Source organism: Somniosus microcephalus, chromosome 3 (genome assembly GCF_052327205.1).
Source record: "Somniosus microcephalus isolate GS21.2 chromosome 3, FLI_Smic_1.0, whole genome shotgun sequence".
NCBI lineage: Eukaryota > Metazoa > Chordata > Chondrichthyes > Squaliformes > Somniosidae > Somniosus > Somniosus microcephalus.
Window position 1 is genome coordinate 337,623,243 of NC_140989.1, and position 11,301 is coordinate 337,634,543.

At 43.7% G+C, this 11,301-nt stretch overlaps 1 long non-coding RNA gene across 1 annotated transcript; it reads right to left on the reverse strand.

Annotated features, from left to right (window-relative positions):
- Nucleotides 1-4,786: 4,786 nt before the first annotated feature.
- Nucleotides 4,787-10,166, reverse strand: LOC147122266 (uncharacterized). Its single transcript, XR_015077715.1, has 2 exons — nucleotides 6,302-10,166; nucleotides 4,787-6,266 (listed from the first exon to the last, which is right to left on the reverse strand). It is a non-coding gene; the product is annotated as an uncharacterized LOC147122266 (long non-coding RNA).
- Nucleotides 10,167-11,301: the final 1,135 nt, after the last annotated feature.

An 11,301-nucleotide genomic window follows, 5' to 3' on the forward strand; every position in this document is an offset into this window, starting at 1 on the left:
AAAGATGCCTACTGAACATATATTCCAAGTTACTTTGCTCACAAGGCCCCTGCAGTTTATAGGAAGCCTGTGGGAGCTGGCTTTTGTGTTGGGCCTTTTGTAACAGTAGCATGTTTTTTTTGGGCTAACCTCTCTATTGGCCATATCAAACCAGTCTCCCTCTTTTATTTCATTGTTCACTGAAAGTGCGATACATGAGCAGTTGATTTTTATTTCCATTTCACCAGCAATTTGCTTCATTCATAATTGAGTTCAGTTCTCTGGCTAATTCAAGTCAAGAAACTCTTGACTGCAGACAATGTGAAAGAATAAGAAAGAAAAACTTTTCGCAGGCTGATGCAATTTTCCCAGATGATAATCGCACAATCCTACTGTTTTCTGATCGAAGGTGCTGAAATAAGAGGGCAATTCTGTTGATAACATCTTCAGGTCCCTGTTTAAAATTCTAATCCTTTATAAAAGTGATCTGAACAGCAGATTGTAGATTGTATAGACTGCAGATAGTGTGTGATTAAGATTCAGCTTGTCAGAATATATTAGTTCTTCCCCATTTAAATATGAAATAAAGCAAATGAGGTTGAAATAAATTAATGAAACGGATGACACACTGCTAGCCTGGAGCTGCTTCTTAACATTGCTTAGATACAAATCACCATTGCCATCTTTGCACACGTGCATAGACTGAATAATCAATGCTCATATTTTGTAAAGATCTCTCTGTCAGGAGTTTCGCAGTATTCTTTAATTCATTGTGTAAATGTACTTGTCAAAGTGAGGGATGACTGTACTGGGAAATGAAGCATTTGTTCCACTTCCTGCTTACTGACAGTATCTATTAGCGTTTGGGAGAGACACCATCTTCAGAGCTGTGTGCATGGGTAGTTGATACATTGAGGTAGATGTGTGACATTACAAATCTCTGCAATAGATCTGCGCAAGCGCTAGAGCAGTACCAGTACAGGCGTTCTAGGGCCGATTATGTGAAGACGTGCTCCCAGAATTGAGCCTCGCTCACTTGAAGCACATATCGGACATAATAGTTGGCTCCACACTAGGAGGGCACATTTAGAAATCGGGCCTTTATGCATACTGGTGCACTGACAGCACAGGGCTCAAAACTTTAGGACACTATGGGCCGTATTTTGCGACCCCTAAGGGTGTGTACGAGGTGTGTATGCGCCCGTAGGGGCCGCGCAAGTTCCGGGTTTAGGCATGCGAAGCGCATGTGCTAAAACCCGGCACTTGCGATCTGTCCAGAATCTTCTTGACAGATCCTCCACACCCTCAGGAAAAGGGCCTCTGCGGGGGGAGAGTTGCACTATTTGCCCAACTTCCGCCCGCTGAAAGGCCGTGGAATTCTTACGCCTGGTAAAAGCATAAGTGCTTTAAAAATTGGAAAAATAAAATTTTATCACTCATTTATACATTAAAAAACCCTGTCCAATAAGGTAAGTTTATTTTTAGCCCCGTTAAAACATATAGGTGGAAAAATTCGGTATCGCCCCATTTGGGGCGCCGTTATCGGCCGTGCGCAAAGTTTAGCGCCTGGCGCTAATTATCGCCTCCGACAGCAAACTTGGCTTTTATCACCCCTGGAGGTGATTGGAGCGCTAAATCAGGCGCTTCACACCTGTCGTAAGGCGCAAAGGCCGAGGAGCGAGGCGCTACCTCAGAGCGCCGGCGAAGCAAGGAAGGACAAAACAAAATGAACCTACAAAGTGCTGCTCAGTACCCAAAACTCCTTCACACAGCGTTGAATCTCTCCAGAAGTCTCTCTCGCTCTCTCTCAGAATGCGTGGTGCAGAAATGTCACCGACAAAAAAGGCAGGAAGCGGTCGCCTTTAAATAGCGCTCCCCTAGTCCCTTTCTGACAGCAAAACGCTCCCCTCAACCTGTCGTTGCTAGCGGCAGGCGGTAAGGCAGGGGGCGCCACTCAATATCCGGTCCGGGGCGCTAACGGGGCGTTGCGCACTCGACTGACGTCACAATCTGCCGGCGCAGGAGATCGTGGCGGTAGTGTTTAGCATCGCCGCAAAATGTCTAGTTAATTTCGCGAGCAGCACAAACATTGCCGCGCCCGGGCGCTAGTTGCTTTGCGCCCCAATTGGCGCCCTCTTAAGGCGCTAACGGGAGGCGCAATCAACTGAATTTTTCCCCCATAATTTTTTTTCCAAAAATTAAATTTTTGTTTAAAATATTTAATTAAATGCCATTTTAATTCATTTTATATATGTAATTTTAAAAAATAATTTCATGTGTTCGTGTATTTTTTAAGTCATCCCCCATTCATACTTATGGGAGTTCCGTACGTACGGAACTGTCAAAAGTATGAATGGGGATTCCCTTCTTTCATTGGTTGGGCTGGCCCTGGGATACGTGGGCCTCTATGCATTTCTACCAGGAGAGGCCCAGGATCGCAAGCCTCCGTATCTCCCGGACCACCAGGTAAATGCATAGAAAATTTGATGATTGGAAGCATCCACCCGCGGGAAGCCTCTGATCGCAAATTCAGGCTCACTATGAGGCTACAAGAAAGAGGTTGTTATTCCTACACAGTTGCCATGGATATAGGTCCCATCGTAAGACCACTGAAGCTTTAATCTGGTGATTCCAACTTCCACACTAATATCACAAGTACAGGTCTCCCTCCCTGTGAGACTACTTTCCTCAAATTCTAAATGTGGAGGTTCCAACCCCCATGTTGTTGTCACTGACTACTGCAGAGGTTATATGATTTTCCTATTTTCTGTATCCTTGCCTGGATGCTGAATACTCCATAACACATAATATAGCAGAGTCGATGGGAAAGGTGTATTCTGTGACTGTGCACCAAGCCACATTTACACGATGAGTGCACTACATTGTGTAAGACAAAGGTCATCTACCAACCTGCCCCCACCACACAGTACTGCCCCCCGATTATCAAAATCCACGACAAGGCCTTGGACAACATGGACCACTTTCCATACCTCGGGAGCCTACTGTCAACAAAGGCAGACGTCGATGACGAAGTCCAACACCGCCTTCAGTGTGCCAGTGCAGCCTTCGGTCGCCTGAAGAAGAGAGTGTTTGAAGACCAGGACCTCAAACCCGGCACTAAGCTCATGGTCTACAGAGCAGCAGTGATACCCGCCCTGCTGTATGCCTCAGAGACATGGACCATGTACAGCAGGCATTTCAAAGCACTGGAGAGGTACCACCAATGCTGCCTCCGCAAGATCCTGCAAATTCATTGGCAGGATAGGCGCACCAACGTCAGTGTTCTCGCTCAGGCCAACATACCCAGCATCGAAGCTTTGACCACGCTCGATCAGCTCCGATGGACGGGTCACATCGTCCGCATGCCTGATACGAGACTCCCAAAACAAGCGCTCTACTTGGAGCTCCGGCATGGCTAGAGAGCCCCAGGTGTGCAGAGGAAATGCTTCAAGGACACCCTCAAAGCCTCCTTGAAAAAGTGTAACATCCCCACAGACACCTGGGAATCCCTGGCCCAAGACCGCACAAATTGGAGGAGAAGCATCCGGGAAGGCTCCGAACACCTCGAGTCTTTTCGCCGGGAGCAAGTAGAAGCCAAGCGCAAGCAGCGCAAGGAGCACACGTCAACCCAAGCACCCCACCCACCCGCCCCTTCAACCACCGTCTGCCCCACCTGTGACAGAGACTGTAGGTCCCGCATTGGACTCATCAGTCACCTGCAAACTCATTTTTAATGTGGAAGCAAGTCATCCTCGGTTGTAGGATTCGCAACATTTCCACATTCTCCCAAGGTTCTTAATAAAAGGGACCCTATGAACAATTTAAAAAGGGTACCCAAAGGTGGCGTCCGCACCTCGTGACCAAAAGCCTGTACGATTTTAAAAGCTTGAACTCTGCAGCACAGAACAGGCAGCTTTGGGAAATCGAAACTTAAAATGCATTTCTGTGAAAAGGACTTTTGTGTTTAGGAGGGCCAGACAGCTAAGCAAACATTTGAATATGCATTTTCGTCAAATTGGAACAGATCAACCCAGTTAGGCCTAAACATGAGGCCATTAGTTTGTCCGCATAAATAATTGGAAACAGCTTAAGGAAGCCATCAAGGCTGGACAGGCTGATTAAAATGCATTAATGACAATACAGCCCAGACATCAGGCCATTAGGTGCGATAAACGGCCATCTAAAAACAGTTATTCTAGATTGGTGTAATCATTTAAAACAGCCCGCCAAAATTGAAACAATGGACTAACCTGATTTGGCGCGCAGATAAGGGGCCGTCGAAAGGGGTATAACTGTAAGCCCTTGGTAGCAATCGCTCGCTGGTCTCTCTGCTCTCTTGGCTCTTGACTCTTGCCGGCCTCTTGGGGCTGCCGCCGCTCGCACTCGTGCCCTGGCCTCATGGCGGGTTCTCTCCTCGCTCCCCGCAGTAAGATTTCAGCAGTCAAGCACAACCATACCAACTGCAGGGGAGGGGAACGAGACCCGAGTCCATAGTCATCCAGGACACCCAGGCCGCAAAAAGGGGCGAGACGAAACAGAGCAGGTAGCCCAGGACTTGTATAGCAGCCCTACGAGACGAGACGAATCGAGACAAAGAGTAAGGTAGACCTGACAAAGAGCAGAGAAGGGCAGCAGAAGATGTATTAATTAAAACCCGAGCGCCGAGTTATAAGCTGATGCTCGGGGAAAAAGTATCTGAGGACAGTGAGACTAAGTTGGTTGGGCAAACCCTGCAATTAAGCTGGCGTTTGGGGTGTAGAAGTGCCTTACTTCTTAGCTCTGGGTAATGACTCAATACACACTTGGATTCGTCAGACGGACAGGCCTTTTATTTTACTTCTCTTGCAAGGGGAATCAGTACCTCCACTCAAGGGGTGAGGCTACTATTCCAATGATACAGTGTAAACGTTCTATATTTATACAGTGTAACAAACAAGTTTGATTGAAATCCCTTTGTTCCTCTATCAGGATACATTTTAGATTAATCATCAGGTAGAAATAACATATTGACAGAAGGATCCTGGACACATAAGTCAACCGTTAATCTATAACAGGGCATGAATCGTGTAACCGGAGGTCCTCTTTAATCATATATAAGGGAGGCAAGCTTTGCTTTCGGTCACAAGTTATCAGGTCATTGGTACATCAAAGAAACTCATTATTCCACTTCTACATTCTCATTAGGTGGGCAGGCATCTGTTCTTGGCTGTAGTTCGAGTACGTGCAATAGCTCTAGTTACACATCGACACTTGCCCAGTGTCAAGTCTGAAAACTTTTACCCAGCAAGCACTTGAAATTAACCCCTTATATCATGTAGATTTCCTCATTCCCCCCTTTTGTCCTTTCTAAGGACAATCTATCTCGCTAAGTTTAAGAAACTCTACATCAAAGGTCTCACCCTTAATATCCTCATATTCAGACATCATTGGTACTGGAGGAGTTGACGCTAATAAGGAAAGGACTTTTGTACACAATTTTAAACAACCAATCAATAAACTAATTAAAATTATTATCATCACAATTGCGATAAAAGCTTCCAAAATTTGCTTTCCCAATGCTCCTCCCCATCCTGAAATCCAATCCCACATTGACCATGGTTCAGGTTGACGTAGTTTCTCTACGGCCTTCTTTATGTGGTTTACCAGATTGGTGATATTTTCTGAGCTATCTGGGATATAGGTGCAACATTCGGTTTTTATGATTGCACATGTGCCCCCTTCTTTTGCCAACAAATAGTCCAGAGCCATGCGGTTTTGTAAGGCAACAGTGCGCAAAGCCACCATTTCTGCGTTTACATCACTAAGAGCATCTGCAGTATCATTGGCTATTTGTTCCAACACTGCTGCCATGTTTATAGATTCTCTTGTTAACTTCCCTGTTCCATACCAGGGAAATGCTATAGCAAAGAACCTTTCAATTTCTGTAATGGCTCGTTTTGCTCGTGTCCCAGGGTGGCTATCCAAAGATGAAATGTGATGTATATAAGGCACTACATATCCCAAATAACATGACCCAGTCCAATTTTGTGCTCTATGCCCACAGATGAAATAGGTGTTATTATAGGCTTCAAATTTATTCCATATCTGGTGCATCATTCCTATTCCGTATTCTCCTTTCCAGATTTTTTTGCTAGTCAAATTTTGTACTGTGGACAGATTCCACCATCCCCAATAAGGCCATTCGATTGCACCTGGTGGTTTAGTAGTAGTTTTAGTCAAAGTGTAGTTACATTTGCACTCACTCCATCCAACCATCAATCCTTCTCCATTGTCATTTACAAGACAGACTTCTCCTTTTGTTTTATTTATGGTTCCCATTGACGTAACTAATAGACTCTCTGGATTCCTTCGATTATCATATAGGGGATGAAACCACCCTTCAAATTTTATAAGGTTGTATCCTGCATTTTTCCATTCATTTTCCAACTGATCTGGGTTTAAACTATTTTGGGTCTGAAATGTACTGGCTGCCTCCTCATTCCAGGTGGTATTAGACTGTAATAACCACCCTACCATCTCTTCTATCTCGAAGGGAATGGGCCTTAGAGGTATTCCACCCTCTGCATGCACAGGGATGTGGCTGCATATCCAGCATTTGGCAAGGTTCTGTTTTTTAGCATACAGATAGCTCATGTATACAAAGGTATTAACTTGATGATAGTTATGCTTATTTAACAGTCTTCTACTTCTCCCTCCTTGTTTCCTAGCGGTCCTATTAATTTTTCTTTTCTGAGTAATTGATGTTGAAACGAGGGGTTGTGTAAAAGGATTATCACAAAACATTAACTTAGCTGTCAGGGCCAGTCCTCCTCTTGAATTACCATTGCAGAAAACCCCTCCGTTCGCAGTTTTGTCACTTGGTAATACAGTATCAGGGCATGTGACCCACAGCTTATCAAGCCTCTGTCCACTATCTTCTTCTACTATCTTATTCTGCCTAATCCTAAGACTCAGGGGTTGATACGGGGGTACCTGCATAGTGTGATCCTGAAGCTGAACCTTCATAGTCTCGTTATAGCATATAATATAAAAGAAATCACTGTTTAAAAGTACACATTCTTCTATGCATGGTTTGCCCTTCAGGGGATCTGATAAATCAATATGGCAGTTTCAATTATCGTTAACAAAGGGGACAGTCTTATTAGAGTCCAAATCCAGTTCATCTTGGCAGTGTATCGTCTTCAACTGATGCCTTCTTACAATGGGACACGTGTATCCATGTTGGTCGCTCCTTTACTTTTACAGCGGTGTTTGTGGTCAGGAGTACTTGGAAGGGTCCCTCAAATCTGGGTTGAAGGCCATTCTTTCGCTTGAAGATTTTTATGTAGACGTTATCTACTGGCTCGAAAGTATGGCACTTTCCTTCAGCGGGATCGACCTGGGCTTCCTTCACCTGTTGATGGAAACTAGAAATACATTTGGTTAGTGCAATGCAATAACTCAACATATCTTCCTCCATTTTATGAATGTCCATTTATTTAGCTGTTAAAGGTGCCGAAAAGGGCAATCTTTGTGGTCTTCCCATGACGATCTCGTGAGGCGACAATCCTGTAGTTCTGTTGGTAGCAGACCGCATTGTCATTAAAGCTATGGGTAACAAATCAACCCATTTAAGTCCAGTTTCTTTACACAGTTTTGCAAGCTTGTTTTTCAGCATCCCGTTATATCTTTCCACTAGTCCAGCCGACTGTGGATGATAACTGCAATGGAGGTGCTGGTTAATCTGTAAGGCTTTGCATAGTTCCTTAATCACTGTTCCCATAAAATGGGACCCATTGTCACTTGACAGTTTTGCTGGTATCCCAAAGCGCGGTACAATGTCCTTCAATAAACATTTAGCAACAGTAGTGGCGTCACTCTTTCTACAAGGAAACGCTTCAATCCATCTTGAAAACATATCAACAATAACTAATACATATTTAAAGCTCATACACACAGGTAGTTCAATAAAATCCATTTGCAAGTGTACAAAAGGACCCATGGGGTTTGGATGGGATGCGGGCTGTACCTTCTTTATTTTTTTTCCTGCATTCATTGTCTGGCAGATAATACAATTTTCACATATTTGTTTTGCCAACTTTGAGATTCCTGGTGCATACCAGGTCTTGAGGATATAGTCCGCCATCCCCCTTTTGCCCGCATGGGTGAATTTATGAACACATCGGGCAATTGGTGATAGTAATGATTTGGGTGCCACCATGCGGCCGTCATGATGAACCCATAAGCCGTCAGTGTTTTTTAAAACAATGATTAACAACCCATTCCTTTACTTCATCAGAACTGGCCCTATCTTGATGGGTCAACACATCATCTAAGGACGGGGGCTGCGGTATCTCTGGCTTTTCCCTAACAGGGAAGGCTGAAACTTGTCGTTCAGTACTTGATATAGCTACTGACTTAGCAGCGCTATCTGCAGCAGTGTTTCCAAGCGCAACCTTGTCCAAATGCCCCATGTGTGCTTGGCACTTAATAATTGCAATCTGTTTACGTCTCTGAATAGCTAGTAAAAGATTTTGCACTTCTTGTGCATTTTTAATCTGGGTTCCCGAGGAAGTCAGGTAACCGCGAATTTTCCAAATTTGTCATGCTCATGTCTGGTTATTTCTGAATAGTTCAATATCCATTGTCTACAATAGCCAGTCATTCCTAGAAAATGCTTCATTTCTCTTTTAGTTTTTGGCAACGATGTGTTGCAAACGACCTTTATTCTATCCGGCGTTAACTCCCTGTTTTAACAATGATTCCATCACTGGCTCAATTCCTTTTTCTGCTTTCTCTGACAATGGATACTGTGACCTTTTGGGTAATGGTGCAGCTGGATTAATTGTAACTTCATAGGGCTGTGCAGTCTAATAGTTAGGAGGTATTTTAAATTAAAAAACGGCTGATAATCTTGTCCTGTTTTGTCATAGCAGGCCGTGCAGTGCAATTTTGAATGCCATTTCCCTAGTTTCAGGGATTCCTGGTATTGTTTTATGGAGCTTGTAACGAATCCCCACGCTCCTAACAGACTGACAAGTTTGGGACTCAAACTTGGGTCGGCAATTTCCCATGCGTAAAGAACAGGGTGTTTTATTTCTGTTACTGGGTACGCATATGCCTTATCTACTTGGATTTCTACTGTTACTCCTGATGCGGAGCAAATGATTGTAGCATTCATTTTGCACAGCAAGTCTCTTCCACATAAATTCATAGAGACATCTCCTGATAACAGAAAGGAGTGTTCTTCCTCAAATTCTTCTACTTTTACTGTGAGGGGAGTCAATTGATTCAAGCATTGTAGTATTCCAGCCAATCCAGCTATCGGAGTCTTTTTCCCATTAATAGGCATTCCTTCAGAATATCCTTTCCCTAACACCGAAAAGGTTGCTCCTGTATCTACTAAAATGACATAGGTCTCCCAGCTATTTGCATTTTAATTTCAAGTTCGCTGTGTGAATTTAAAGAAACAACGGGCATTTGGTGGTCTGTGGCGCCTGGGGCTGCTGGTGTCAGTCAGTAATTCTAATCTCTATTTCTCCTAAATCCCTGTCCGTTTGTAGGGTAACCTCCTGACTGGTCCGAAAAAGGGTTATGGACAGTGAAATTAGGACCTTTATTCTCTAACGGAGGTCCATTATTGGAGGTTTTGTTCTGACGATTTTTCACAGGGCATTGGTTTGCCCAATGTCCGGGTTGTCCGCAATTGTAACAATGACCAGATCGTCCATACCCTCTTACTCTACCACGTCTTCCTCTATATTCCCCTCTATTCATCCTTCTATAGTTACCTTGTTATCCTACCATAATAGAGGAGAAAGGTGTTTCTTCAGGGTAATTTTTTTTTTCTGACTCAACAAACATAGAGGCAGTCTTTTTATCTGGCTGTTCTCTATTTCTCTCTTGTCCGTTAAACATTTCTCGAGGCAAGTAATTCTTTCTATGTTAAATGAACCATCTGAGGGAAAGGGTCTAGTCTTATTTACAGTCCATTTGGACCAATTTGGTAGGTGATCAATGGATAATTGACCACAGTTCTTTAACATAAAGGCTGCTGGCGTGCCTTTCTCGGGTGGCTTACTGGTGCTAGCACCCATTTTAGCAGCTTAAATGGTTCACTTAAAACAATCTAAACTCCCGTGACAATCCGTGATCTGCGTTGTACGCCCCTACAGATCAGATTAATAAACTATACATACGTATCAAAATTACAGTCACATCCAATCTTCTTGGTCTTTACTTCAAATCAGTGTCACAAAGTCCTTGACCATTTGTCACTCCGAGTGCCTTTAGAGTTTCGGCGCCTACTTTATGGTCCCGGCCTTCACATGGGGCATTTGCCCTCTTAATAACTGGCCTGAGGCTAGGCGACTGAAACTCAGCACTTCCCGACTGAATTTAGTCAACTGACTGCAACAAGGTTTTTAAAAAAAAAAATATTTACGACACATTAAGACATATCCTTATGCTTTAAAACTCAAGGGTTCTCAACCCTCGTGGAAGGTATTTCTAACTGGGGAAAACACTGAATCCACAATAGCTTAGTGGATCATGTAAAAGACATCACTATTTTCTCAACCATACATTCCGCCGCGGGACTCACTTCCCCGGCTTGGGTCTTTTCCAACCCCTTCTGCAGTTTTTTTTTCCCAGCTTAAATATTTTAGTTAAAACATACAACAATTTCGTAACACTCTATGATCTGCGTGGGACGCCTCTACAGATCAGACATGACTAAACATTAATACATATGACAATAAACAATACACTTGTTAAACAACAACCAAAGTGTTACTAAATCCCCAACCTATGCAGCCTTACTGGACAAAGCTGCAAAGTTGATTGATAATAACAAGTAGTTAAATACTCACTCTCATAAACATTAAACATTGACACTGTGTTTCAGACATCCGCCCACTCTTCTCTCTTTTTTTTACCCTATTCCCTTTAGCCAAATCTTTAGCAAAAAGGGCCTTCAATTTGTCCCAGCTAACTTCAAGCTCTTCTCTCCTTCTACCCTACTCCCTTTAGCCAAATCTTTAGCAAAAAGGGCCTTCAATTTGTCCCAGCTAACTTCAAGCTGGAACCTTGCTAGTTCAATTTCCAGTAAATCGCTAGCTCCTTAGTTAATCAAATTCCTGACTTAACCTTCTCTCTCAGCAAGCTGGAACCTTGCTAGTTCAATTTCCAATAAATCGCTAGCTCCTTAGTTAATCAAATTCCTGACTTAACCTTCTCTCTCTGGTACCTTTATTTCAGCGCTTCCTACAGTCCTTTTCTGCACGATCCTGTTCGCGGGGCGTCAGCGCCTCATGGCTGGTCCTCTGTTCCGTTTCTGAAAGG